General features: G+C 38.9%; 1 protein-coding gene across 7 annotated transcripts in view; it reads right to left on the reverse strand.

Annotated features, from left to right (window-relative positions):
* DMD (dystrophin) overlaps nucleotides 1-18,373 on the reverse strand; it is a 1,078,552-nt gene that overhangs the window by 126,942 nt on the left and 933,237 nt on the right. The gene's annotated exons all lie outside the window — the stretch shown is intronic.

An 18,373-nucleotide genomic window follows, 5' to 3' on the forward strand; every position in this document is an offset into this window, starting at 1 on the left:
AATTTCTTCTAATGTAGATGTCATAACCACATTTTAGAAGAATGCTGGAATGAGCGTAACCAAATGGCATTTCTTTGTTCTTTCATTTCTTCCCTGGAAGATGTCCTTTGGAGAACATGTTATTCTTAGTGTTTTGGTGGGTTGATCTACTATAAAAGGACACAGATGCCAACTGTAAGAGCAGTTTTATCTTTGCACTTCAGAAAGCTCAATATAGCACGAAGCCAGCAGCTGAGAGCAGGTAGGTGTTACAGATACATATTCCAAGCTCCCAAAGTTTATGAATGACATTGACCAGCAGCTTTATGCCTTGTATTCTAAAAGGACACCAACAATTAAATTAGCCTAAATATAGCATTGGGTAAAGCAGGGAAAATGATTAACACTGATGACAGACTATTTCCAAAATGTTTTAAATAAAACAACTGTCACGAAGCAGCTTCACTGAATTTTAATATTGCCTGTAAGAAAAAGTGTTGTGTCAACAACAGTAAAGCAAACAGTGAAAAAGCTGGGTCTGTTTTGATTGTCCTAATCGTGAGATATGTTACCAGGAAATAAACGGTATGCATGAGTAAAAAGTAAGTCACATTCTAAGACATTCAGGCTATTTTGGTTGGTAGTAGAGGGGATCTTATTTGTTTACCAAGAAAGCACAAAGCACACAGCACCTTGCTCCCTTAAGCACAACTGAAACATAGCAAGAGGACGTTAGCTGCTTTGCTCACCATTTTCAAACAACACGTCCCAAAAGGCGCTTTCCCTTCCCTTCCTTTGCCTTCCCTTGCTTTGCCTTCCCTTCCCTTGCCTTCCCTTCCCCCTTCCCTTCCCCCTTCCCTTCCTCCTTCCTGCTTCCTTCCCTTCCCTTCCCTTCCCTTCCCTTCCCTTCCCTTCCCTTCCCTTCCCTTCCCTTCCCACTGTACTTCAAACGCTTTTCCTGCTGCTGCTTCTGCTTCTGTCCCTTCTTTTCTCCTCCAGCTTCCTATGTGCAGATACCATAAATCCCTTTGATTTGCTGTCAGCCCCCCTTCACAAGCACCTCCCTACACCACTCAGCTACTAGCACATGACCCGGGGCCCTCTGCTCTTCTTCCTCATGTTTTCCTCAAGGCAGAATTGCTTGCAGAGCAGCCTTCATTTCTCCTACTAGTTTTTGGGTGGGCACATGTAGGCTGAGCCCAATAATCTGTGCTTTTGTGCCTAATACTGGTGATTGCTTAGCTAGACAAAACTAAGCCTGAGAAGAGGGGAACTCTGGATAAATTCTCAATTTGCAGATAAAAAGCAGACAGATAAGGGGTAATTTAGGCCTAAACTCACTGGCCTTTACATAGATGCTCTACTGAGTCATGATCCATAGCTTAGATCTGTGGCACCACTGTGGATGGCACCTGACTTAAGGCTTGAGCTTGCACTTATTTCACCATGTAGATAAAAGTTAGGAAGGCTGTTGAGGGCTAAACTCAGAGCTGCTTCTGGTCATCAGCATCAGTAGCTATAGAAGCATTAACCAATAAACTCGATCAAGATCAAGATGGAAGAATTTGGTTTTAATTGACCAAAATCATCTTTCTATATGTGTTTTTAGCTTAAAAACAAACAGCAGGATTTCTGTGGTCAAAGATACTTGAACTATTGCTTTTCTTCTCTGAAAATACTTGCTTGAAGATACATGCATTTCCATTACTTATTTAATACACTGTTTCCTTTTGTATTTATCTTCTTTCAGTCATAACAAATGGAAGAGCTATATATTATATGTGAATCTGAAGGATGTACTAAAAAATCATATATTAAGTGGTAATGACATAGAACATAAATATCTTATGCTAACAAACCAAACAAAATAATTTATTTATTTATAGTACATCTCATTTTTTTTTTAAATAAAGAGAATTTGAAAACATAAAATAAATTTACTTCCTATTATTTGAACACAACCATGTGAACTGAGAACCAGTTAAACAGATTACGACGATAAAAAGCAAAGCTATGTTTCCAAGAACTTTTCAGGTGTCAACCTTGAAATGACTTGCTATCCAGAATAAGGATTTTCCATATTTTACTTGGGTCAACTGCTAAATGTACTTCTGTTAGTTTTGCCTGTTTGGCTGAACATTTTTCTTTCAAGATTAATTTGTGCTATGTCTAGGCTAGAAACAGACCTAGAGCAAAAAAGAAAATTAAGTGTTTTGACTCTCAACATTTTCCACATTCTTAAAAAGCACCTTGCTATTAAAATGTGTTGGAGCTATTGAGTTTTTCATCACATGGTTAAGTTGTGTCTGCAAATAATGAGTGTTCTCAGCAAAGATCTATCTGTATAAACGGTCTCTCTCTATCCAGGAACATTATAGTCTTGGCTGGACAAATGCAAACCAAGCATAGCCAAGGGCTAATCCTATGTCCCGGACCTACTCCAGATATATTCCCAATAGCTTTGATGTTCCGTTGAACAACTTTGGTAGAGGAAAAAATGTCAGGGTTATTTTTCACAGAAACGTTCACTGAGCACTAGGCTAAAACATGCTCTGTAAAAGCGGTGGCTCAAATGCTGTATACAAGTGAAGGGGACTCCAGCTCTTAGCCGAGTACCTTCTCAAGCTCAGCATGCCTGCAGCATGCCAGCTATTCACTTGGATCTCACATGGGAATTCTTCCAAAAAAGAATTTTAAAGGGTCATAGTCAAACGCTCAACCAAGTAGTTGATCATGTTTAGTAAGGAAACTTCAGGCAAACGGGGAATATTACAGGTGAAGACATGGATGCCTCTGTCCTTGTGAGCATTGAGGCTGTTCAGAAAGAGACTTCGGCAATTTCTAGCTGCATGTCAGGTGCCCAAATTACAAGTCAGCAGCACTTCTCTAACCCAGCTGTATTTGGGCCTGCTACCTTTGATACAGTTAAACAAAAAGACATACAGAAATACTAAAATGTTAGATTTATGTTAAACATCACGTACCTAACTTCCTCAGTAATACACTAAAATAATGTTTCCTGCAGTTTGCTTGGGGCCCACCACTTTATTTATCAGACATGCATCTGATATTTAAGATGATTTTTATTGTTCCTAGTTAAAAAAAAGTCTTTTGTCTCTGATGCTCAAGGAAATGAACAGCAGCTTCTACTGCCACTATTTTTAAATAAAAGCACACTGTTACTAAAACAACTTCAGAGTATTGTGTAGTGTTCTGATAGGGAATTATTAGTCCCATAATGGGTGAAAGAAAAAACAATATAAAACAAAAAACTGTATTCAGTTTTCCCTCTTGCTGATTCATCATTTCTAAATGAAGTGCTAGCTAAGTGCTAAAGTCCTGACACAAAATGCACAGAAAAAGATGACTTCTTTTTTTTTTTTTTTTTTTAAGAAAATGAAACATTTCCTCACCAGATTTTCCTGGACATTCTCACAATGGAGTGTAAAATGTATACTGAAGATGGAAAAATATTAGAACATCTTCCAATCCACAAAGAGCACAACTAAAGATAGAGAAGGGGAAACAGGTTTCTTTAAGGTCTACTGTGTCACAAATGAATCATTTTTTATTTTGAGATCAGAGATAGAAGAATAGAGAGGTCAGGTGGATCTCACCTATCCCACTTGGTGAAGTCAAACATTTACATTTGAATTTAACTTCTTTAAATTATTATCCATTTAAAACACAACACAGTACAAAGTCTTGGGAGGTTAGAATAATATCCTTTATATAAGGGCATCTAAGGGCACAAGCAGCATAATATATAGAAACTATTACATAATTAGGCTGCCCAATATTCAAATGTAGGCAAATTATAGAAAGAAAAAATTTTTACTACTTATTGAGAAGGATGCATAATAAAACTCACAAGTAGAACTGATTAAAAAAAAAAAGCATTACATAAATAGCTAAGACAACTGTAGAAGAAAAATAGATGAATATGTCTGAGATTCTGAGGAAAAATGGCAAGGAAGGAAGGAAAAGAACAGAAGATTCTCATCCAAACAGCTATTTTTAGTGCAGCAGCTCAATGATACAATCTCTGCTTCGAAAATTTGCTTCACCAAAGACTGCTTTTATGAAAAGGACAATTTTCTGTATTTAAGAAGCATGCATGCGTACAACACTTAATAAAACAGCAATCCTTTAGTTCCCCAGCATATTTGCAGCATTTCCTCAGCATCCTGACCTTGACTCCAACCATATCCCATCCGACTGCATCTCAAAGGCACCTGCCTTCCACAAGGTGCTCGTTAATGCTGCCCCGCGCTCCTCCTCCCCCCGCTGAAAAGCCTCTTTCTTTCCTTGCCCTGAGTCAGGGCTGCCAAACCAGGACAAGCCTGTTCTTTGCAAATCAATAAACAGGAAGATCTGATCTCCCCTGCTACCAATAGCTACTGAATTCAGTCACTCGCTGTTCCTCACGGATTAGGAGATAAGGAGGGATTTAAATAAGCACACTTTGTGCTGCTAATGAAGGGCAGGCACTGGAAAAGGCAATTGACACCCATACTTCTACTCCGTAGAATTTCAAGTTTAAGTCTTGGTGTTTACTCAGACCAAAGCAAACAAATCAGCAAACCACTTCCTGGTGAAAGTTCTGTAATGGGATACATTTTGAGATGCATATAAATTATCTTGAAATTATTTAATGGCATTATGTGTCTTTTTTTTTCCATGTGAAAGAAAATAAACGAGTTAATATTATTCCAATGGATCTACAGTTATTACAAAGACTAAATTCAACTTTCAGGATTTCTGGGTCATGATAGGACTGTGTACTTCAGTAGATCAAAATCTCAGTAACCTCATGCAATTCCTCTTTCACTGGAGAAACAGAAATTCTAAAATCCGCTAGGATGCAGGTATTGTACCTTGACTGCTTTTTTAATCCTCAAATGAAACAAGGGAGTAAAATGTAATAAAAATTCAGGAAACATCTTCAAGCCCCGGGCATACAGCCTCAGAAAACAGTAAAAGAAAATAAGCTTCTTGACGTAGTATGTCTACTGTGAATAATCAGCCATTGCTTCTTAGACTTTTGTTTTATAATCCTAAATCAGTGAACTTCAGGCTTTACGCCTATCTACACATCAGGAAAGAAAGTCAGCTCTTGTGGTTTAAATAACAGAAACATTCAAATTTAGAGGAAATAAAAGACTGTGAAATGAAATAAATATCTTTAGGGAACACTTCCCTTAAAAAATATTATTTTTTTGGAGGGGTGGTGGGGTAAGAGACATTCCGTTATAGACAACTAATGTCTCAGATGTCCACTGCTGCTTGAGGAACATACCTGCTGCTGGTGGCGACTCCACACAGGCATTCATTTGCATGTTACTATATGTTCCTCTTCCCTTTCACATTGCATTTTGAATATAATCTAATCAATCTAAACTTTTTTTTTTCGCTAAATTCCTTGCAGAATTTTACAGAATATAAAGAATGTCATTTTGCAGATAACGTTACCTAGGACTCAGTTTTCCACAAACACAGCCTTGTGCCACACACAGAATTTTCAATGCAGAGTTTACATTAGCTTCAGACATCCTTACAGACACACGTTAGCACCAGACATGCCACTGATGACGGCAAAAGCTTGTTCTAAGAAATGCTGATGCACAGTCACATGGCAAGGAAAGCACCAGATCTCTAGGACAAGTCATTTCTGAAGTTTCCATCGCCTTTCATGATTTCTCCTTAGATCCCAAAGACTTTTACACACTTTCAAATCCCTCCACAGAAGACACAAAATCACAAGTCTTTGAGCTATTGACCTGAGCGCTGCAAACCTGAATCCCACCCAAATGCAGAGTGAACTGCTAACACTGGACAGCAGGCAGCACTCCCTAGGTAGGCTGCAGCGTGTTGATCACCATGTAGGCAATCCCAGCAGAGCGAAGGTGGATGAAAGCAGTCATTTCTTTCCAGAAAAAGATGCGGATCTCTAAAATCTACTCCTCAGAAACCTGACTGTGCAGATCTACTGGATTTGATGATATCTGTGGTACCTTCAGCGTAAGGCTGAAACTGTATATCGGAAGCTGGGGAAAGAGAAAGACAAATGTATATGCTACCCTGAACCTCTGGAGGATTATTGATCTTAACTAAGCCTTGAATAAATCTTATCGATCTTAAATAAAACCTTTGATGCAGTTTGACATTTACATATGAAATCAATGGGAATTAGGTACCTGCATCTAGGGCAGAATGTGTTTTGTGGTAAGCAAAACCATCTACTGTGGAGCGCACTATGGCCCATGATCTTTCTGAGATCAGATCTTGCTTTTGAGATCAAGGCATCCGAGTTCTACTCAGAGCTTTTAAAAGTTTCCTAGGGCTCTTTTTCCTGGTATACTGCAACCTCCTCTAGGCACTATAACCAAGGGCGACGTGGATCAGTTGTAGAGAGCCTGGAGAAAAGAACCACAATGATCACGATCTACAAGGAAAGGTTGAGTAACTCCAGTCAAAAGGGAACGACAGAAGTCTTAAGAAATCAGGAAAGACAGACGAGTTCCCAGCACATCAAAGACTTCTCCAGAATAATCTGTTCTTCATGTCTATGGTGGACAGAAATACACGATCTTAAATTTCACCAATAAAGATTCAAACGATTTATTAGGAAAAAAATTATAGCAGCAAGAATAATGAAGAATTGAAATAGTGGCCTCTTGAATGAATGAGTCTCTACTTGGATGTATTTGAGAATAGGTCAGACATATCTTCTATGAACAACTTGGTTACAGCTGCTTCAAGCACAATTTTGCAATATTAAGTTTGATATTATTCAGGGAAGTTGCTTGAATCCCAAATTATAGTTACAGTCCTCTTTTTTCCCATTATGATTTTTTTCTACTGTGAATAAATTAATTTCTGCTGTGTTATTGGTTATAAACCTAATTATATTAAAATACTCAATACCGCGTATTTTGAGTATGGTGGATTATTAGGTATGATGAGTGCTATTTATAGGAAATAAATATCTGCCATTTATTTGTCCATGTTATTTGTGCTAAAGGTCAAAAGCAGCATATATATGAAGAGGTATGCTACTTGTGCTCTGCTGGGAACTAAGAGAAACATAATTTTCAAATCTTGTGAGGAATAGAGGAGAGATCTTGGCACAAAACAAGACTTTTGACCTTTTACATAGTTTTTTCCTATAATGAAAGAGTTAATGAGAAATCTGGGTTCCCCAAAATAGTTTTTTGGACATGTAGTCTAAAATAGATTATACTCTAAACTAAAGATACGTAATATTTGACACAAGTTCACATATTACAGAGTTTTAAAATATCATTATCATTTTATACCCCATATTTTCTGCAGAACCTACATTTTCTACAGAATCTACATAGTAGGTTTTTTTTTGTACAAATCTACAATGATGATTATCTCCTCCACTGAAGGCAATGAAAATGCAGGTCATCTCAGAGAAGCACCGTTCTTGAAAAAATGAACACACTTTTCCAATCTCCCTTCCTGTAAATCCGCAGTCTGTCTCATCAGTCCTACAGATAATTCCAAAACCATTTCAAATCAAGAAGATTTCAACTTAAAAAAAGGGCAAAAAGTAGTGAGAGAGTACTTTAAAATAAAAAATGCAAAACAATTTGCTTCTGTGCTTTCCATGACTGAGAGCACAAACCTGATGCCTTTTTCTCTCCCATTTTCACTTCAGGCGAGTTTCATGGGCTGCATTCTTATCTCTTCACTTGCATTCATATTAAGTAGTAACCTACTTCACAGGAAGTCTCACTGATTTCAGTGACACTATTCATGGGGAAAGTTACTGTTTCACATGAGTAAAGGCATCTGGCTTGGGACAGGAAACAATAGAAAAGATCAGCTCCAGTGAGAAATCATTACAAAAGATGCGCTGGGGATTAGATTTTCTCTGTCAAATGCTTATAAAAAAGCAATTTGCAGCATGACACTACAGGGTGTTCATCTCCAAAACCTGTCTTGAGGGCCTTAATATCTTCCTCGCTTAAGAAAAAAAGCGGTGCATTCAGATTTCGGGGGCATCGCATTTTAACACATTTACATTCTTATAAAGGTTCTGAAAGTGCTTTATGGAAATCTCAGAGGGAGAGAGAAGTTTTGCAGTGCTGTATTGACACCCCTGCCTCCCCTGTGCTTTTCCTGCACTGCTTTTGTTATTTCATACATTTCTTCTGCATAAACACATATTTATAGATTCTGTGGGAAAGGCCTGAAATATCGCTACAATTCTGCTGTTGTTGAACCATGAGTCTTGTTAGGCTCTTACCACTAACATTCCCACTCTAATAGGGGCAGTTGATAGCGGTGTTTCTTTAAGAAATTTTCTCTCCAATTTGGGGCCATGCATGAGAAGGTTTAGCACATTCAGGTCTCCTTAATATATCACTGTAGAGACATAAAAAAAATTAATGCTTTGCTATGTCCTTTTTTTTTTCCTCTCTCTTGTGTTTCTTTGCTAAAGCACTAGTACTTCTCTTAATTATTCTTTTTAACATTTTGGAATGGAATTAGCTCCTTTGTGTTTTGTTTAAACATATTTCTAAACAGTTTAAAATCTTTTCATCTTTTTATACTTCATTTTGCAAATGCTCTTATTAATGTTTCATAATCCATCCCTGCGGTAAAACCCCACTGTCTCTTAACAAGATTTTAATGTCCTTTTTTGCTTTTATTTTTCCTTTTTCTAATATTTTTCTCATTAAACTTAAATTAAAAAAAATCCATATCACCTTGAAAATGTCATTTATTTATGAAATGTCAACTGATACACACATCTTTTGTGTCAATGCTATATATTTTTGGTGATTTATGGAACTGTAGGTAGAATGTCATGCAAGCAGCATTTTATTTTATAGTGGCCTTAGAACATGTGCCTGTAATTTCCTGTATCAGTAGAATATCACCAAAAAAGATTCTTCTTTCATAGTCCTAGCTGCATTCTCTGAGTTCCATTGATTTTTCAAACATTAGTTTTGTTGCTCCTTTGCCTATATTAATGAATCTCCAGTTCCCTCACTCTGATAGTTTCTTTACTAGTTTAAGTGTGGGAATAACTACTTATTACTGTAAGGTCACAGCCTGGACCTGTATTTCATATACCTATAGCTCTGAAGCCTATTTTATTCAGTGCTGTCTTTACTCAGCACTGCTTTTAGATTATTTTAATTTCAAAGTTTTCTCTGTGACCATATTTGGCTCCATTACACTAGTATTGCCCACTAATTCCTCTGGAATCATCACTCCGTCCATATTCAAGGCTTCAGTTTTCACTGTCTTTCATTGTCTTGTCTGTTTGTTTGTTTTTCAATCTCTTTATTCTCCTCTATCGTTGTTTCACTTCACACTTCAAAAGAAGTGAAAATACATATTTTCATGTTTATGCAGTAAAACACTTATATTTAGTAATGTTTATACATAAGAGAGGAAGCATTTCTTAGACTGTTACACATGTAATACCAAGCCAAAGAATATACAGAGGAGGTTGTAGAAGTGAGATCAATCTACTCCGATTCAAGAGTCTAAAGATGAGATAGCTAAATATGATCTAGTTGCCCTAGGTTTCCTCAATTAGAAATGGAGAGAATGGTGAAGTGAGTCACAGGGTGAAACTAGCAAGATGATGTCTGTACGGATAGTTTAATTATGTTGCATTTTAATCACATTTGGCTACTAATTGCAAGAATGTAGTCATCTGCTACAAACTGTAAGCAAACTATTTGCCAAATGAAGAGCTGACAGAACAAGGAAAATAAAAGCTTCATTTCATGAGATTACTGACAGGGTGGATTAAACAAACTTTTGTTTATCGCTTAGTTCAAAGAACCTTTTGAAGAGGGTCTCACAACCTCCATGCCCTCTGCCGAATGTCCCGAATGTCCCACCGTCACAGCAGCTGCTCCAGCTTGGGAGCTTCCAGAGCACCAGGGCTCAATGCTCCCTGTTATCTCACACTTCTTTGTATACGACAGCAGCTCAGGATTTTGCACAAAAGGCTCTTTTTCCCTCCCTAGGGCATGAAGCACGCTGAAAGATAATAAAATGACTCTAGGCAAACAACAGTTCAAATCGAAACAATTGCTGGTAGGATTGATGCGACACTGATTGAACATAATGGAAAAGCTCCTACTCACTATAATAGTATAACCTGACCTGCAAAAGAGCTGTCTGCCTCTTGGAGTTGGTCAAAGCCTATATATTTATGCTTTCCAGGCTGCGAGTTAAATTCATGTGACATGAAAGCAAAACCTTAGTTATATATTGCCCACACCACACTAAGCCACAGTGATATAAAACTCTCTCCATATATTTTAAATTGGAAGATGAAGTCTTGTTCTCAGTGTTAGCTTTGCTTCATACGTTTTTGAATCAATAATGCCAATCATTTGCAGTACTGTATAAATGAAGGTTTGGGTTCATTACCTAAAACAGTGATTTACAGATTAAAACATACAATAAACACAGAATGACTATGAATATGACTAACATTTTTGTGGTCTAGCTCTGCTTATTTTTTACTTTTTCTGTCTTTGTTTTACTGTCTTTCAGTTATATACTTTAATTTTCTTTATACCCTTTAAAGTTTGCACTGTAAAAAAACATACTTTTTTGTCATTAGATCCCACTCTACCATTTGTTTTATGCAGATGCTATTTTGTCTTTCCCTTCTGCTCTTTTAGGCCCTTTCACTGACTCCACAGTCTTCTCATAGTGTAATGAAAATATGGAAAATGATTGTCCTACTCTTAGCCAACCACCCTAGGATAGAAGCCATTATTTAGACAGTGTATTCAGACCATAACCACCATGCACTAACATCCCTCTGAAAAAAAAACCCCAAAAAACACAAGTGCTTTGATTACATACTGCTGGAATAGTAATGCTGGCCTACAGTTATATGTCAGTAAATGCTTTCTGGCAGCAGAAGCCAGATTTTGCTCCGATGATCTGTAATTGCTTTTGATTGACTAATTTTTATCATTCTGGGCTTCCAGCAGTGGCAGACATGAAGCTACCAGAGAGCTATGAATCCCAACGGAAACTTGCAAACCATCGTTTGAGATATCAGAAGAAAAGTTAGTCACCTGGGCAGGATATAGCGAGGTGGAAAAGAATTGAACAAGTCAAACATGGGCCAAGCCTCCGTATTTCTTAGAAAAACCTTCCACAATGACACAGGAGTTGCATTTGATTTTGAATATGGTCCTTGAAGAGTGTTTTATGGCATTCACCTAAGGACATCTACTCTACTGATGCTTTTCTAGCTCGTCTGCCCATATTGCTACATTGTCTGATTATTATGCCTTTATCTCGTATGAGGCAAAACAACCGTGACAATCGTGGAAGGAAAAGTAAGGAAACAGCTGAGGTACGAGGCATGCAGGTCTTGTACTATTAAAGCTCAACACAACTGGTTGACTTCAGAAGCAGCAGCTGATCATACAACTGGCAGGATCATACACCTAATGGGTATAAAATTTGGTAAAGGAAAAAGATTTTTCTGCCTGTCAGATATCAAAGTGATCTTTCTACTTGTCATGCTCTCAGAATATCTGTTTTTTTATGTGTAGGTAAACATATACATAAGGACGTTTCTGTGTGTACATGTACGCTTGGGTTTACAATAACTTTGTTTTCTTCTTATAATCATTCCAGAACCTAAATTATTCTGGTTATGGCAAAAAACAATATGGCCTGGCTAAATACAGAAGAGCAAGCAAAAAGCAAAGACCGCTGTTGAGCAAGAGAAACTTGATTTGGTATATTTGCTTCAATAAGACTAACAAGGCTTGAAGGCCTCTGAAGGCCTTTTGGAAAAACAACTGATGAAATAAGACATTGTAATTTTTTTTTTTAATCTTCAATGTTTAAATACACTTTCACAAGGTTTATCACCCTGGGACAATGAGGCACAAGAAAATTCTGCTTTAAAAAATTAATCCCAGCAATGACATTGTTTCACATATTAAATCATTGGTCCAGCAACATTGCCTATGCACTGTTACAGTATCCAGTCATACCTGCATCCTCAAAAGTTACAAAAATAAGGTATAAGCATTCATTCGTGTCTGCATTTCTCTTTAAAACAGACATATTTTTTTTCCATTAGAGAAGTTTTAAAATGAAGCGTTGGACTTGTTAAACATTGTTCCCTTGAGGAAGTGCATTGCTAATCTTGACTCCTACATCAGCAATACCATTTTACTTGCCAATTCCCTGTCACTATTATGAGTACTGGAAGTTGTTTAACAACAGAAGAGGGATTTTTCATATTCACTTGGAAGCCATTCACCAACTGCTGTACAGACAGCTAACATTTCTTTCCTAATTGACTCATATTAACTATAGTATCTATATTCAAAATGTTCTGATTTGATTCGTTCAGAATTCTACTATCTGTATCTACAAATGCAGACTGAATGATCAGTTTTAAGGTTTCCTTGCATTATCAGAATGTATTTAGTCAAAAAATGTTAGGAACATGGAAAAAGCTATGTTCTAAAAGTTGTACTTCATACACTATGAACTCATTTCCTCAGGATATCAAAACACCTCCCATCATAACATCTTAAGTCAGGATGTTGGCCATACCATGGTCTTAGAAGTAAAGAATGAGAGTAAAAATACTTAGTTAAATGCTCTTCATTAAATAATGGCAATTAACAAGATGAAATGTAGTAGCAGTGGGTAACTGGAATAGAAAATCCTGTTGAAGAGATGGGCAGAGAGAATTTCAGCAAAGGCAACTGCAGGGTCCTGCACCTGGGGAGAAATAAGCCCAGATACCAGCACAGGTTGGATCTGGGGTGCTTGGTGGACAAGTTGAACATCAGCCTTCAGTGTGATCTTGTCAAAGAAGGCCCACAGCATCTGGAGCATCTCGAACTGCCAGCGGGTGGAGGGAGGGGATCCTGCCCCTCTCCTCAGCTCTGGTGAGGCTGCGCCTGGAGTACTGGGTGCAGTTCTGGGCTCTAGAGAGGGTCCAGTGTAGAGCCATGAAGATAATCTGGGGCCTGGAACATCTGCCCTATGAGGAGAGGCTGAGGGAGCTGGGCCTGTTCAGCCTGGAGAAGAGAAGGCTGAGAGGGGACCTGATCAGTGTCTATAAACACCTCAAGGGAGGGTGTCTCCTCTCAGTGGCACCCAGTGAGAGGACAAGGCACGATGGGCGCAAACTGAAACACAAGATGCTCCAAGTGAATATAAGGGAAAACTTCTTTACTGTTAGGGTGGCTGAGCACTGGAACAGGTTGCCCAGACAGGCTGCAGAGCCTCTGTCCTTGGAGATATTAAAAACATGCCTAGAGCACATGAGCAATGTGCTCTAGGTGGCCCTGCTCGAGCAGGGGCGCTGAGACCAGATGGGATCCAGAGGCACCTCCCAAGCTCAACCGTTCTGTGAGACACAGTCCCACGGAATACGGCTGTAGGAGACGATCACTGTTACTAACTGGACATGCTCTATACCAATTAATTAATACAAGAGGAAAAAAAGGAAAAAAGGAAAAAGAATGTGAATCTTCTTTGTAAGAGAAAGTCTTTAAAACAAGTGTGTATTATTTTCAGAAGGAGTATGATTAACATCAGTTTCTGGATTTGTAATTTTATAGCTCTACCAGTCTGCAGACATTACATCAGCTATCACAGACACTGAAACTACAGCAACCCTGTTACCAGCAGCACCACCCTCTAATAATCTGGCTGCGAAGGCTGAGATCATAATGATGTTGCTCACTACTTGAAACAACTTTTTAACAAATTTTTTGGTTGATTTGGTAGCAATTTCTAGTTTTGAGGGGGGAAAAAAAAGGCTTTTGAGTTCATAATCCTATCATCCTGCCCAACTTTCTGTTTTACCTATTATCCGTGCCTTCGTACAAATTAGTGTGTCTTGGTGTTTACTTCACTGAACAATTTAAAAATACAGAGCAATCTAACTTCACTTCAATCAAACTGCTGTACTGCAAATAAAGCATTTACTTGGCAGCAAATGAAAACGTACTGAAAGGCTCTATCCATCACTTACCCTCAAACCCATCATTTATCCAAGTATTCTCATCAGTTAATTAGGTGAAGGAAATTGGGCAACGCTCCCCAAATAACAAGTGCATCTGAGAAGCAGATCTTCGAAGTGCTCTTGTTGAAATTTGCTAACATAGACTTTTCCTGTTCCATGAGAAAATGGAGACTTTGACTAATATTTGCAATTTCATTCCTGTACTTCCAAGAAAGCTAACTTTGCAAATGCAAACACAAATGCAAACACTTATCCCGTTATTTTATCTTAACTATTTACATCATGCTGCCTAAATGCATTAATATCAGTTTTGAAATTTTAGTAACAAAACTGAGCAGAAAATGTGGTTGCATTTCCTGGGACACAAAAATGAAATCTAGGAAAAAAAAAAAAGGAAAAGAAAACGCAAGCTGTTTGGTAGTTTCATGTTGATAATTGAAAAGACTTTACAGGGTTTTTACAAAACTGCACCCTTTTTTTTTTTTTTTTTTTTTTACTATGGAGCATTGGTTGTGATGGCAAGCCTTGTTGTTCCTGAAGTTGAACATTTGGAACGGTACTACTGATACAGATCACAGGAACACACAAGCACTGGAACAATATGGTGCAACTTCGCATGGTTCCTCTGTCAGTACAGAATGAATTAAGATAAAGAGGCACCCCAAGGAAGGCAGGAGCAAATGAGATTGTTTGCTCTGTCTCAGATCTGTGCCCTGCCTCATATGACACTGGAAGGACTTGAAGTCCTTGTACATTTTGCTCTATCTTGTTGTACATACCCCAGCATTCTGCAGATGAAGTGCACTGCAGACAAAAAGATGAAGGAACTCTAATGAATGATGCTCAGATGAAAAGAATCAATGAAAAATATCCAGCTGTGCTAAAAAGGCTCAAAATTACCATTTATGCAACTGATGCATGCAATAGGTGTTAGGAAGGAAAAGAAAATTATTATGAAATGAGCAGTCTCTTTGGCAAAGTCTCAATGGAATTCGCTTTTCAATCATAAGGGAAATGTAGGGCAGTGAAAATAATTTCAATTAGAGGAAAGTATATAGTACTGGAAATTCTGAGTGCTGCCACTGCAAGACTGTGAATCATAGGTAAAGGCTCAGAAACGCAAGGTTCGCCGGAATTAGTCGGATGCTATAAGGAAACAATTATGTATCAACGCTTCATACCGTGCCCGTAATACACATTTCTGCATCAGGTGGATGCAGCCCAGCTGTGCAGCGAACACTGGGCCTTTTCTCGTGCCGCTGGGCCGTGGCAGAGGAGGGACCCACACGCCAGGGTTGCATTTAAGCAGCTGCGGGTCCATCCTGCACAGCCCCGCAGCCCCTCTCTGCCTCTGCAGCCCTCGCAGGGGACCCGGAGCCAGGCCCAGGCTCCCCGCCTGCCCCACGCACCCCACGGCCGCCCCAACGCGCCCGGGCCGCGACGCGTCTCGCGACGGGGAGCCGGGAGCTGTACGGCAATACCAGCCAGTGCTGGTGAGACACTGGGACGGGGACAACGACAAGTGACAAAAGCTCACGTGGCACAAAAAAACAAAAGGAAACAAAGTCCAGCACCTGGGAAGAGAAATAGATTCTTCCAGCCGTCAAAGTCACCGAAACAAGTGGAGTTTTAAGATGTGCAATGCTGTTATAAAAATTGTATTATAAAATTTATCTTATAAAATGATAATATTCAGGAGAAAAAAACTTTCTGTTATTTGAAAAAAAATGGTAGAAACCTAGCAAAAGCTTAAAACACAAGTTTCTTTTATTGTGACTTGTTATTTAAAATCGTACAACAGGAAGAGTTATAAATTGTAAGGACTATCCCAATACATTTTCAATTAAATGCCTAAATTAATGTAGAGACATTTAATTAAAGTTGCACTAGTTTTTACAAATGCTGTTAATTAAGCTGCTATCTAAAATTAAATCTCTCCCCAAACTCTTTTACGTTTCTGCTGCTCATCTGATACGGAAATAATTAAAATTCTGGAAGTTCACCTATGCATCCAAATATTGCAAAAGAAAATAAAAAGCCCACTGAAGGCGTTTGAGAGGCTGCGGCTTTAATGGGATTTCTACAATCCTCCGAGTGGGAGGACAGCACGCCTGAAAAAACTCAGACACAAATCGAGCTTTTCAAATTTGCACAGACTTATTCATTCAGCGTGATGGGCCAAGAACCTTTGAAGATTTTCCACAAGTGAAGGATAACGGATTGACATGCCTAGGAAACAGGGAGATAAACCCTTTTAACTTTATATGAGCCATACATTGAAGTAAACAGGACTAGCACAGGTAAGGCGAGCAGTGCTGGCATTTACATTCGGGAGCAAACATGGGCTTTCTACCTGTGGAACAATCTGCTTTTTCATAATCTGGATACCACTGATCTCCAGGCGGCCTAAAACACCCCTCTCTCTTCCTTCTTCCCCAGTGACTTCTTCCTCCCCTGGCTAGGCTGCAGTCAGGCTGTGCTGGGGTCAGTTAATGGCCTGTTTGTTTCCCCAGGGGAGTATGACTCAAAGGCCCCAGGCTTGTCCAACACCCGCTCGCCTCAGAGACCGGCTGATGGAGGGAAGGACTCGTCAGGACGGCCGAGAGGGCTGCCGCATTGTTTAGTGTCCAGGAATGTTCTTCTAAGACTTGCTTTTTGTGGAAACAAAAAGTGGATTAATTGAAATACAGTTTAAGATTGGTATTTATTATAGAGGACAGCAAATTCCCCACAGGAGCAGACATAGACTGTAGCAGAATGAACCCCAGTGGGGCCTTCAGAACTGAGGTTTGGATTTGCTCACTCTAAACTCGTGGCTCGAGTCTCTAGCCCGAAACACAAACAAAATGCCTCTCTCTAAAACACAAATCAGTGCAGGTTTACACGCATGTAAGCTTCCATAGGATTAAATATGCTGTCTGAAGTATGGGGCAGAACCATTTTATCATTTTTTTTCTGGAACAAGCAAAATGCAAAAGGAAAAAACAAGGGCAAACCTACGGAGTAAGACATTAGTAGAATAAAAATTAAGCAGTTTACGTACTCCCATTTGAAGGCTCATCTCCTTTTAGATGCGGAAAAATGCTACTTTTTCTATACATTAAAAAGAATGCACTTCCTTTCTTGCGGAATAAAACCTGGAGAGGGTATGCGAATATCAGAGGTAGTAAAATGCATGAAAGCTTGAAGTCAGCTCAGCCCATGGTGGTCTGTCTTTCTGCAGGCACTTTTATGAGCCTGTCTTGCAGCCCAACAGGACCCTGGCAAATTGCTGTAATCTCCTATAACCCTCATCACCATTTTAATCAAAAAAGGTGGGGCAGCCTGGGATTCGTACAGCAGGGCTAGCCCTGCAACTGTCACTGTTTGCTAAATACACACAGCATGCAGCTAAAAGGTTGAAATGGTTCAAACTTTTACCATCTTCACAAGATTACATCCCAGCATTAATATTTGACAAGTGAAAAGAAATGAAAATCATGAGGCTGTCTGCTTTGAAGAGCTTCAGAAGTCTGCTTAGGCTATGGCTGGATTTCTCACTAAGTCTGATCTTAAGAGATCACTGGGGAAAACAAGAAGTTGCGATTCGTAAAATTGGCACGACTAAAACCCTATTGCATCTGAACCTTATATTCCACTTTTTCCTCTCTAATTCTTTCCTTTCTTCTCAGGCTAGATTAACATTTCTGCTTTTGTTCTCCATTTGTTTGTTTAATGATTTTCTTCCTAGCCTTTTTTTTTAAGCGCTGGTGTGACTGCAGAGGGTATGTCAGGCGAGGAGAAGCTTGCCTGAAGAGGAAGAAAAGAAGCTTCAAGGAGAAGCGCAATGCGAGAAACTAAAAAGAGCATCAAGGAGACTGGAGGAAGGGGAAGATTAAAGGAAAAAAAGAAGCAGACAACTCTGATTTCCAGCAAGAAGGGTTCAGCAGCTGTCATTAAAAACCTGCAGTTCTGCTTGAGATGTATTGATCAGGCTCAGTGCCTTCAGTACAACTGACAGTTCCCACATTTACTTCAAATTACAGCCACGTGACAGTGTGATAACGTGCTTAGGTAGTAATATTTTTTCCTAAGCATCTAACAAGTGTTTTGCTTTTAGAGACGGAAGATGGTCCCGTATTTTGTTTCCTAAAAAGGGCTTCTTCCTTTTGAAGGACTCACTTACTCACTAGTAATATGCCAGTATCAAAATACTCTTAATGCTGCAGGAATTTAGATAAAGCTGAGGGTTTGGTTTTGGTTTGGTTTGGTTTACCTAAGAGGACTATTTGTTTGTGCATCTCCTGAATATCACAGACATTTCCTGAGATGAATATTCCAGCAGAATAAAAACAATAAGGGTGGCCAGAAGGCGAGTATTTACAAAAC

Source organism: Tinamus guttatus, unplaced genomic scaffold, assembly GCF_059628265.1.
Source record: "Tinamus guttatus ecotype Peru unplaced genomic scaffold, ASM5962826v1 Tinamus_guttatus_pri_ptg000008l, whole genome shotgun sequence".
Classification (NCBI taxonomy): Eukaryota; Metazoa; Chordata; class Aves; order Tinamiformes; family Tinamidae; genus Tinamus; species Tinamus guttatus.